This window comes from Mytilus edulis, chromosome 4 (assembly GCF_963676685.1).
Source record: "Mytilus edulis chromosome 4, xbMytEdul2.2, whole genome shotgun sequence".
Classification (NCBI taxonomy): domain Eukaryota; kingdom Metazoa; phylum Mollusca; class Bivalvia; order Mytilida; family Mytilidae; genus Mytilus; species Mytilus edulis.
Genome location: NC_092347.1, coordinates 92,119,726 through 92,132,360, shown reverse-complemented (window position 1 = coordinate 92,132,360; position 12,635 = coordinate 92,119,726). Strand labels below are relative to the sequence as shown.

Here is a 12,635-nt window from a genome sequence, read left to right as displayed (position 1 = left end):
TTCATTGTATAAATTACAGAAGTTTTTGATTTACATAGACTAATGATAAGGTACGATAAGGCCTGCTTTTGGCCCCCCTATTTTCACATTTTTCAAATTTTGTTTTAGAAAGCTCGTTATTATATTCCCTGAGGTTTGAAGTTTGCTTAGATGAACTTCAAAACCACTAATGTTAGCAACTGGGTGAGATGAGGGGGATATACTTTCTGTTATTGTTCAAATATTGTAATTATTATTCACTTTGCAGGTGTTTGGTACAACTCCTTTTTATTTGAACAATAACAGAAAGTTAATATCCCCCTCACCTCACCAAGTTGCTAACATTAGTGGTTTTGAAGTTCATCCAAGCAAACGTGACCCAGGATTTGTTTTTATTCCAATGTCATGAGAATTGTTTTTGCTGTCTAAATCGCCATTATTTTCAGAAATAATGGCCAAAATTGTATGTTTTTTTTAACCCTGTATGCTAACATTGCCTATGTAAAATTTTAAAATCGTTTGTATGCACATTGAACGACAAATTTGTGTGACGTATAAACTTTTCTGACGTCAGACACTCAAATCAATGAATGTGTTCGTAGATAGTAGATGTTTTTGTGTTCTGTTAAATTGTTCCTTTTAAAATTGTTATACGATGATGACTGATGTAGCCATATTTTGACTATTTTATTTATTGTGTCTGTTCATTTAACGCATCAATGTAAATATAACGGAATTAGATGAAACTGTCATTAAAGTGAGAGGGTTAGCGCTATAGAACCAGGTTTAATCCACCATTTTCTACATTTGAAAATGCCTGTACCAAGTCAGGAATATGACAGTTCTTGTCCATTCGTTTTTGATACGTTTTGTTTTTTTATTTTGCCATGTGATTATGGACTTTCCGAAATGATTTTCCTCTAAGTTCAGTATTTTTGTGATTTTACTTTTTCCTTCTTTTGGGGTTTTTGATGGCCTTTTACCCCTCTCACCTCACCCATTTTCTGAAATTAATGGTTTTGAAGATAATCAAAACAAACTTCATACTTAAGGGAATATTTTAACGTGATAAGTAGCTTTCCAAAACAAAATGAGAAAAATGAGAAAATAGAGGGCCAATAACGGGCCTTATCGTACCTTGTCCTTTTACTCTTTTGTGGTATCGATGTTGCATATAATATTTTTTATATTCAGATGTTGTTTGAAAATTGGGTAAAATCCTTACCCAACTACTCACACGTTGCCTTATTTTGGACCGATATTAATTCACAAAAGGCATTGCACAATAATAACACTAAGACTTTCAAGGTTTATGTGATGATACATAAACGTCAATAGATGTGCTCCGAATACAACTATAACACACATGAATTTTTTACCACCTGAAAAAATAATCACGGTTATGAGGAACATAGTTTAATTTAATGTTTATTTCATATACATTTTCATCTTCTCCTTTCCAAATTCTATTTACGGAGTTAAAAGGTTAATTTTTTATTACTAAGAGTAGACTCTCTTTCGGCTGTAATAACAATTTAACGATTAACCGACATAGATTTTTTTTTATTGCCACTAGTTATGGTAAAAACAATAAAAAGGGTGGCACTTAAGATTAAAACCAATCAAAAGTGTTGCTTTGGTTACTGTTGTTCCTAAGTGGCCTCATTCAGTTTTTGAAAAAGTGTCTTACCCAGTCAGGAATATGACAGTTATTATCCATTCGTTTTATTAGTGTGAGCTTTTAATTTTGCCATTTGATTAGGGACTTTTTGATTTGAATTTTCCGCAGAGTTCGGTGTTTTTGTAATTTTTCTTTAGAATTAAGTCAGTTTACAAGGTTACAGTAAAACAAATAATGATAGGAAACAGCAACCAATGACAACACTGAATTATACGGACTACTGACCAGATAGACACATAAAGAATGTTTTCTACGTGGAAAGGGGTTGTAACAGCAAAATATGATAACATAGTACAAACCTTGTTGAAAAAGAATTGACTAATCAGATCAGTACAAAAGAAAACAAAACCAACTATTGGAAAACGAAGAAAACATCGTAACAGTCCAAGAGTGCTCGCATATACTGAGAGCTAGTTTAAAACCATGTTTAAATTCATAACAACGTCATAAAAGAGAGACGAAAGATACAAGAGGGACAGTCAAACTCATAAATCGAAAATTAACTGACAACGCCTGGTAAAAAACGAAAGAGACAAACAGACACACAAAGTCACAACATAAAAAACTAAATAATAAGCAACACGTACCCCACCAAAAACTAAGGGTGATCTCAGGTGCTTTGGAAGGGTGAGCAGATCCTGCTCCACATGCGGCACCCGTCTGTTGCTTATGTTATAACAAACCCGGTAAATAGTCTAATTAGATAGGTAGGTCACATTCATGAAAGGAAAGGGGATTGTAGTTACGACGTAAGGAACATATCCGATATCATTTGTGAAACGGTAATACATTGGATTTGTTTTAATAAAGTTTTAATTACCGCATGTCACAGAAAGATTAGACCAATAACTGGATGGTATTTCCGCATTCTCAAGGTAAGATGACATATTGATACCGTTTTAATGATAAAGAAACAGATGGAATACTTTTTTACAAAAAATAAAACAATATTAATCATTTATTATAATGTTATGACGAATTGCATAAATATAATTATACAATACTCGGATACTTTGAAATATCAATCATTTGAAAAATATTGTTTCGAGCACACAGACTTCTAGTTCAACAATGAAATATAACATCTTGTTCTTTATGGTTGTGATTCTTGCATTTAGAGAATGCTATTCTTGGTGTAAAGCGGAGAAAGTTTCAGGTATTTTTTTTATATATACTTATGAACTGTCGAAATAACAGACAAGTGTAACTTAATCAATCTGAGACTGATTTTCTTCATTTTAAATGGTAGAACCTACTTATCCGCTTATGTGAAACATATCTCCGTTTGAAAATGAGAATAAACTTCTTTATTAAAACTTTAAAATCATAACTTTGTAATTCATTGTTTTTGTGCGGGTGTTTTATAAACAATATTTTTTCGTTTGAATTCAAATCATGGAAAATTGATTATTTTTCTAGTACTGTAGATTTTTCTAGTACTGAAGAGTGTTCGTTTGGTTTTATAACTGATTTAAGGTTTATACTTGCCAGTTTAATTTAGCGTCAGGCTTCATGCGCCAATAAATGGAAAATAAAATCTATTTCCAAAGCTATTCTAAATGGGTAATAGAAGTAAGGTCACTTGTGGTTTTCATACATTCTCGTGATGATCATACCTTATACTAGAACACACCCGTGATATCGCGGGTCCGTGACTGAATTAAAGTATATAACTATGCGCAAGTCTTATTTTAGTATTACTTTTTATCTGATAAAGTCATGCCGATTATAAGATACACAGTTTTCTCTGCTTTCAAATCTTTCTGTTTGAACCCGTCGAACTGGAACTTATCAATTATTGGTAATATTAATTATTTGGATAACAAAAGGTCCTGGAATGGAGTATTTTTAATCAACAGCATTGTCCTATGTTAGTTATAAATAAAGTTGAATTCTTTGATTCACTGTTTTATGTCAAGCCATCAAATTGAAAACGGTTCCTATATACACCTTATTTTTAGTCCAGATTTTTAGTATTCGTATTGTTATCTTAGAAAGTCTTACTGATTACAATACTACAATAGGTAACAATTTGACAATGATTGAATTTAGTAGTGTCAACCCTGTGATCATGATCCGTGTAGCATAATCCTAAATACACCGTTTGGTGGTGCACCTGTTAGATGCGGAACGTACAGATAAGGTAATAGGTAACAGGTGAATATACTTTTGGTATCGGTATCGGACCTGACCCGGAACTTCTTAATTATTGGCAATATTATTTACGTGGAAAACAAAAGGGCCTGGAGTGGTGTAATTTTTAATCTACACCTTTGTACTATATTAGTTATATATAAAGCTGAATTCTTTGATTCGTCGTTTTTACGTGATGACGGCTGACAAATTGGACCTCGTAATTTTAGTATTATAGATATTTCCACTTTCATAAAGCAAACAAATAATTTTTTAAATTATTCAATCTAAATATGGGTTCGCCCAGACAACTCTTTCTTACAATGACATCAATATACTTACGTAGAATTTGATATTATAATGATTATTATCATCAATAAAAACACACAACAACGAGTCTAAAGAAAAACTGTATCAAATTTTAACATCGCATATTAACTGGATTACAAAAAATGTGAAGTTTTTTCGCCTGTTATAAGTAACGATGACTAAAAAGAGAACCAATAAAAAAAAAGTTATTACGCATATTGTTTGTATACTTAAATATGAAGCATCTGCAAAAATATCATGTTTTGTATATAGAAATGAAAATAATAGCAGGTATATCCCTAAATAGACACGAATCTCGAAAGAGTCAAATTGTTGTCTTCAATAATTCTTTCTACGTAAACTGAAAATAAAGAGATTACTATGCCGGTTAAGTCGGACCTTTTATTGTTGACTATGCAGTAGGTTGCTCATTGTTGAAGACTGACGGTGTACCAATTTTTGATTTCTGTGTCATTTGGTATATTGTAGAGAGTTGTCTCATTGGCAATCATATCACATCCTCTTTTTATATTTGTGTTTTTTTATTATGATGGAAAGCCATACCTATTTTTCTACTCAGGCAGTAAACGTACTATTTTGAGGAAAAGACAATAAATGTGACACTGAAAATCTAAAATGATATACATACACTTCACAATACAAGTTAATCAATTTCGATCGGTGTTATATATATTATATTATGACAGAGCTTTGTTTTTCTTTGTAGAAAATGCCTATGGATGTTTCTATGAAGGTAACTTCATACGAAAAGGGGAGACCATTAGTTTTTTCCCACAATGCGTAAAGTGCAGTTGTTCTAAAAAAACATTTTCATGTTGTTCGTAAGTTTTAAACTCATCGACTATTTTAACAAAAATCTGACGATTAAAATTGCTTGCAAGTCATAACTTACAAATATTTTCACTAAATTAATATTTCGGTTACATGATGACTGTGAAAATCTGGACACTCTAAATTTCACCATCAACTGTCATTATCGATTTGCAACTGGACTTAAAGCAAATAACAACCAATCAACTAGTCTTATTTAAGTTTCAAAATACATGATTTTGTGCAATGCCGAAACATCTTGTATCAACAGAATGTAGGTTAATAATATTTTCATAAATTGTGATGGATTTTTTTATTACACCTTTTTATTGAGATGATTTAGGGTTTTAAAGAAAACTTATGATAAATTGCAAAGTTTACATTAAAAAATATGCGGAAGAAACCAAAGGGAGAATCGAAACTTTTAAGGGCAGATTCAGAAACAAAATCATGGCAAGAAAAATGAGAAACGACGAAAAACAAATAATGGTATATATAATACAATATAAAGATATAAAGGCTAATGAATACGAACCCTTAGAAAGATTGACAGATACTGCTGAACATGTCAGATACCCATAGTTTCAAACCAGTGATTATTTTCTAAATACTACATTGCCCATGATAGCTGTTTATTCATATGATATATGTTAGTAAAAATTGTAAAATAAATCTGTAAGTATATTTAATATGTCATTGTAGAATAGGCATTGAAATAACGAGCGTGGGACCAGAATGTAAAATTATTAAGGAGGGCTGTACTCAACGGGCAGTTTTGAAGTCGGATAGCAGTAAAAAATGCACTTCGGTAGCTGGAGTTGGCAAGTAAACCAGTGAGCAATGATTCGTTCGTTATTGGTGGAAGAGTTGCGGTTGTATGGGATTAAAGCCATGTTCAAGAACAAGACACTTTTAACATTATAAATACATGTATAAGAATATATTAAAGAAGAATTTATATAGATATTTTAGAATATATTTTAAGCATGACAAATAATTTTCAACGGTTACCTCAAATAAGTGTTCTTTCTTCAGACGTGTGCCCTGTCCTGTATTGTGCCATATACGTCAAATATCTATGTTGTTTCTCTTTTCAAATCATTGTCTTTTTCAGCAAGTTATGCCTTATGTGTTGATATCAGAATTAACAAAATGACATCACTGAAATATCATGTTTGTTGTAGAAGACCTCAATAAGACTAGTTTTATATTTGAATTAAATTGATATCAGTTGAGGCCACTTAAATGCAAATAACCTCATCATAAATACCAGGATTAAATGTGTTTTATATGAGATCTTTCAGTTTCTTATACCATTCAGCCATAAATTAGCCCAATTGACCAAGTTTTTTTTTAGTTGTTATAATTTTTCTTTATCATTGTCACTCTTCACGAATACGTTTATTCAGAGGATCTATTCATACACATGCATCGTTTCTGTATTTACTCGCTATATAAACCACTTCACCGTAAACATCAGAATGTGTGATATCCCGTTTTCATCATCGTTTCAACAGGAACAGGTAAACTTTCAAACCAGATATGAGCTTTTATTAACCTCTCGGTATCTTTTTATCTTTCTTAGTTTATTCAACAGTTGGATATCTTATCCATTTGGGGTTCAATCGAAACAGATATAAAAGAGCATAGAATATGCAATTATCTGTCCAGAAGCGTATTAACTGAAAGTTTTAAAATTGTCTACTTGAAGCCCCCAAAAAAGTGGAAATCTTCCTATTAGATTAAATATTAAAAATCACACATACAAATTTGGGATTCAGTGGTTGGATCGGGCTAATTAAGATGATATTTATAGATTATCATTGTTCATCTCAACGAGATTGATTTTCTCGCTTGAGCCGGGACGGCGAAAGCGAGAAAGGCAATCAAGTTGAGATGAACAATGATAATCTTTTTATCGCTATTCTACCTATGACGACGTTGTCAATTTTATGTCAATTCCATGTCAATTTCGTTAGCAACGCAACGTGCATGAATAGTTTCTAGCGATAATTTTCCATCTCAAGCGAGTAGCATGATACTTTCTCTTGATCGTATTGACTTATACTTTTACGGTCATGGAAAAGACTTGATACTCGAACATATAAGGCAATGTAATAGTGCAGTAACATTTACATGCTTCAGTCCGTCCACGTCAACCTGCTTAAATCCGATGCTGTAATACGCAACACTGTTTTTTGGGAACGTAGTATCCTAGCAAAAACTAACAGCTGATTTTTATATAGATTGCATCTGCGTAAATTTATTAATGAAATGAACACAAATGAATTTATACGCGTAAAATGTTTCATTCAATTTCATATTCTTCAACAAAATACATACCGATAGTTCAAAATCGCCTTTATTGTAAAACAAATATGGGCATTTTGTTTATATGTCCTTGTCGTAAGCAACGGATGCATTACAAGTAACAATTGACAGCACGTCCTTCCGTCCATTCGTCCTTCCTTTCACCCTTCCATCCGTCCCTTCGTTCTTTCGTCCGTCCTTCTGTCTTATTTTCGTCTCCACACTTTAACTTAAGTTTGTCGGATGCAAATTTGATTTAACTGGAATGCAATGCTTATAACCAAAACTTGCTGACAGAGTTTAAATTTAGGCAGACAGTCATTTACCGTTTAAGAGTTATGCCCCTTTATAGCTTGGAAAATTACAAATATTTTCGTTTCCGCACTCTTACTTAATTATGCCTCACCCAAATTTTATGAAACTCATACAAGATGATTAAAACCACAAAACGTAGACCGAGTTAAAACAGGAAGATATTTAAAATTCTATAGTTATGCCTCATCTTAAAAAAAATGTAAAGCTTGAGGGTGCATCAGACATATTCTTTTTACATTGGATACTGCCTTTCTGAGCTCGAAAATCAGCTAGCCAATGTGCACTTTCTTGATTTCATTGCTGATAAAGTCAGTATCAAAAACAAAAATGCCGTTATTCCATTTGTTCTGAATTTCCAAATTTAGATTTCAAAAGTTTTTGTGTACATGTTATTAAATTTCAAAAGAGACATTAAGTGATAAAATTGTAACTGAAGCTTGTTTTTTAATAAAAAAGAGAGGAGTAAAGGGGGCATCACAGTAAATGGGCCAAATAGTTGTTCAGTCAACAGAACATTAGATAGCACGAAGATATTAGGGAATACAAAACACATAAGGGAGTTAACTCTTTAAAATTAGTTGAACGTTTTAATCACTAACCATTTGTAGAGAGCAGTCAAGCTTCTTAATGATACCAATTTGTTTCTGTCAAACTGATATATGTCTAATAAAATCTTCCTGTAAATTTTGTGGTTCAAATGCATTGAGTTTTTATACTGTTGCAAACAGGTCAAAGTTGGTATTTAGTCAATATCAAATAAATTAAACGAGGCACTATTTTTATTTCAAGTGTTTGATAGCCTCTTAAACCGTCCTATCAAATTTAAGATGCAAAGTTTCGATGCAGACAACATTTTTATTTTTTTGCTATAAGTCATCTAATTTGTAATACTTTTGTTCAGTTTTGATAAAGTTGCCTTTCTCGACAATTAGATGATTCAAAAATTTTATAACAAGCTTATTGGAAACCTTTTAAACCTGGCAAATACCAGCTTCTGATAATTACAGCATGTCACAAGATTAGACCAATAACTAGAATGCATTTCCGCATTCCCAAGGTAAAATGACATATTAATATTGTTTTAATGTGCAAGAACAGAGGAATATTTTTTTACAAAAAATAAATTATACTAACGTTAATCATTTACTATAATAATATGACAAATTGTACAGCCCAGTAGCCAGTACTCCGGTACTGGCATGAAAATACGGATTTTTTGTGTTATTAAATTTGCTGTTACAAAATGTTAAAAAATATTATAAATTAAGGAATGTATCTCCCTCATGCAAAGCTCTGATTCCTTTCATGGATTTGGCTATACTTTTTTGGAACTTTTGGATTATAGCTCTACATCTTTTATATAAGCTTTGGATTTTACATATTTTGGCAACGAGCATCACTGAAGAGACATTATTTGTCGAAATGCGCATCTGGTGCAGAAAAATTGGTACCGTTAATGTTATTAGTATACAAAATCAAATACTTCCAAATACAAATCATTTGAAAAAGAATTTTCCCAGTGCACATATATATGTCTTGTTTAACAATGAAAAATATCATCATGATCTTAATGGTTGGGAGTCTTGGATTTAGAGTGTATCATTCTTTGTGCTGAGGGGACAGACTTTCAGGTAGTTAAGTTTTTTTTTATATACGCATGCATTGTCGAATATTAACTAAGTAATATGTAACTAATTCAATTTTATCTTAGTTATTTAAAATGTGAAGATTTACGTTATCCAGTTGTATCAAACATGTCACCATTAGTCGATGAAAATGTGAATAAAGTTAAACGTTAACTTCATAACTTTGTAATTCATAACATATAATTGCTTCAAGGTTTGAATTTGCATCATGGAACATTAATTGTTTTGCTTGTATTGTAAATTTGTCAAAAGTACAACCTCTGCATCGCTGTAATCTTACAGTGTAGGAAAATATAAATTATATTTGACGAACTCAAAAAAACAGAGAGGATAAGCGAGTACAGATAAATCTTTTTCTTCACTGCACGAATATTGTTCTTATTCTTATTTAACAATAAACTTAGGTATAGTTTATATTTCCCTCCCAATCGTTTAATTTTCTTTTTTGAATGAAACGAAATGACTTGAACGTGGACCACAATGAGAACCCCAAATTGAAATGTGATGTAAAATTTAAAATGTGGACGAAACGCGAGTATTAAATCTAAACCTGGTACCTTTCATTAGCTATTATTCGTGTGTTTGTCTGTCCTATATGTTCTCCCATTTATTTGTATTGTAGTCCTGTCATGTAATGTTGTCATTTTAATGTTATATTTAACATAGCCATAAAAGCGGGAGGTTTGCCATTCCACAAAATCAGGTTCAACCCACCATTTTTTTTCTTAAAATGTCCTGTACCAAGTCAGGAAAATGGCAATTGTTATATTATAGTTCGTTTCTGTGTGTGTTACATTTTAATGTTGTGCTTCTGTTGTGTCGTAGTTCTCCTCTTATATATGATGCGTTTCCCTCAGTTTTAGTTTGTAACCCGGATTTTGTTTTCAATCGATTTATGAATTTTGAACAGCGGTATATTACTGTTGCCTTTATTCATATACATCTAGTTTTTACTCAAGTCTGTGTCCTCTTTCCAATTGGAGCTTACAGTTTTTTTGTAATAAAAAAAGTAGTAAAAACTATTTGTTAGTGGCGGTTTTTTGCATGCGTGTATCAATATAGTTCTTTGTTCATTACTTTGTATTTGAATTAATCGGTTACGATTTGTTTTATATTTTTCTATAAGAACCCTTTTTCGCTGACCGTGCAGTATGAATTTTTTATTCATTGTCGAAGGCTTCGCGGTGACATATAGTTATAAATTTCTGTATTATTTGGTCTTTTGTGGGGATTTGTCTCATTGACAATCGTACCATATCTTCTTATTATAAGTCTTAATATTCAATTTCACTTTTACTTTTTCTAAATGAAAATTAATTTAGTAGTGTAAGCAATTCGAACATATGTTTTGTTCTCTCAATAAACACATGTTAGTAAAAATGCCTTTTGTGTGTTCGTCAAGGTAAAACAAGGCAAACGATTAAATTAATTTTAGTACTGCAAACTTATTTGACGTCTACATACGTTGTAATGAGTATTACGTCTTAAAAGGCCATACACAAAAAGTAGAATAGAGGCAAACTTATACTCCTTTTTTTCGGACACTCAAAGGTTTTAATGTTCACTCAGTCGTCAAAGGGGTTTATGATCAATCTCAGAGTTAGTCAAACCAGTTACTAGACAAGGATCCAATGTAGATAGTAGGAATAACAAAATGTTTATTTAGGTGTCAGTAGTCTAGGGGACTATATATGTGTACGCCCGAGGAGCCCGACTTAATAAATTAGGTAATGTGAGAAAATGCATATTTTGTGTCGTTTTAAAAAAAAAGATATATAAATTTATAAACTTTTTTCGAACAGTTTAAAAGGTACAGTTATAACTGTATATTCAGATGGTGTTTAACGATTTCTACATCCATTCAAAATTCGAACTAGAGCTCAATTTATTACACTTTGCTGTATAATATAAATCGAAATTGCACGGAAGGAGTAACAGAATAATAATGAATGTCAATAACTGTCCCAAACTCATCTTACAAACATCTAAATTTGTAACGATTGACCATATAAAAGTGGGAAAAGTTTGTTTTAAAGTTTGTTTTATAAACATTGTGCATCTTCATTATTCCAAATCTAATTTATGGAGTGAAAAAAGGTTTTATTCTTGTAACAAAGAGTTACACTTAAGATTGAGAAAAACCAAGCAAATTTTTAGTTACATTGAATTGGTTACTGTTGCGACTTTTTCATTTTGACATTCCTTAGTCCAGTAACATGGTAACAAAGCACACAAATAATTATGGAAAACAGCAAACATCTCCAAACACTGAATTATACGGGTTATTTTGCAGACAAGGTCACTTAGAATGTATCGGGATAAATAAAAAAGAGAATTGAAGTTGGGAATGTGTCAAAGAGACAACAACCCGACCGAAGAGTAAAAGAATAAGAAACGAACTCCATCAAGGGTTCTAAAACACAGCGAGAAAATTCTGCACACGGAGAATTAAACATGTTTCGATGGCTGAACTCTTACACTTACTTAAAAGGTGCAGTAGCAGCAAACCATAAAAGCAAACTACAAGATCTGTTTGAAAGGACTCGACTCATCAGTTGATGACAAAAACATAAAACAAAACAAAAATAGAAAACAAAGAACACAATCTACTTATCACAGTTATTGAGTGTTAGTTAACAACCAAATGTCTACTAAAACAAAATCTCCGAATAGAATATCACTCAATACATCATCGGTGGGTTTCGTCAAGAAACATCACTAGCATTACCTTGTGCAATATATAAATATCAACAGCCATAAAGGAAGACCAACAGTTTTCGTTAATGAAAGTTGTAACATTTTTAGAGATGAATTATTTTTTTCCGAAATAAAATCAACATTCAAAGATCTGAATGAATATTACATTGATAACCTTCAATTCATAATAGGCTTTTGAAAAACTGTTATTTTGGAACAGAGAAGCGGGCTCCTTTAATAGTTATGATTGTGCAATGTATTGTGAATCTCCAAATCAAATTTTCCAAGGTTATCGTTAACATGGTATTAAAATTGGAAAAAGACCTAAAGAATTAGAACTGCAGATTAAGTTTTTTTTAAAATGAATGGAAAAGAGTTAAAAAAAAAAAGAGTTTACATAGCACTAAAATTAGCCAAAGCTTGGAAAGTCAACGCAACCTTTAATAGCATAGCAAGTTATTTTTTTTCTTGACGAGCATACGATTAAAATATTTTAAAACAAATATATTTGTTTCAATGTGTTTTGGCGTTTGTAAGATTGGTACAAAACACAATATCAACTAATAAACACAAAGGTACGCAACGTATTGATCTATGAGTTGTGGAGTTAAAGAACGCAAGGCCAAAGCCTAATTTCATATAGAATATAAAGCCTGGTACCTTTGATAACTATTTACACCACTGTGTCGATGCCATAGCTAGTGGACGTTTAGTCCCCGAGAGTATCACCAGCT

General features: G+C 31.8%; 1 long non-coding RNA gene across 1 annotated transcript; it reads left to right on the top strand.

Moving 5' to 3' along the window:
- The first annotated feature begins 2,675 nt into the window (after positions 1 to 2,675).
- Positions 2,676 to 6,227, top strand: LOC139518564 (uncharacterized). Its single transcript, XR_011663411.1, has 3 exons — positions 2,676 to 2,816; positions 4,830 to 4,944; positions 5,636 to 6,227. It is a non-coding gene; the product is annotated as an uncharacterized lncRNA (long non-coding RNA).
- The last annotated feature ends 6,408 nt before the right edge of the window (positions 6,228 to 12,635 follow it).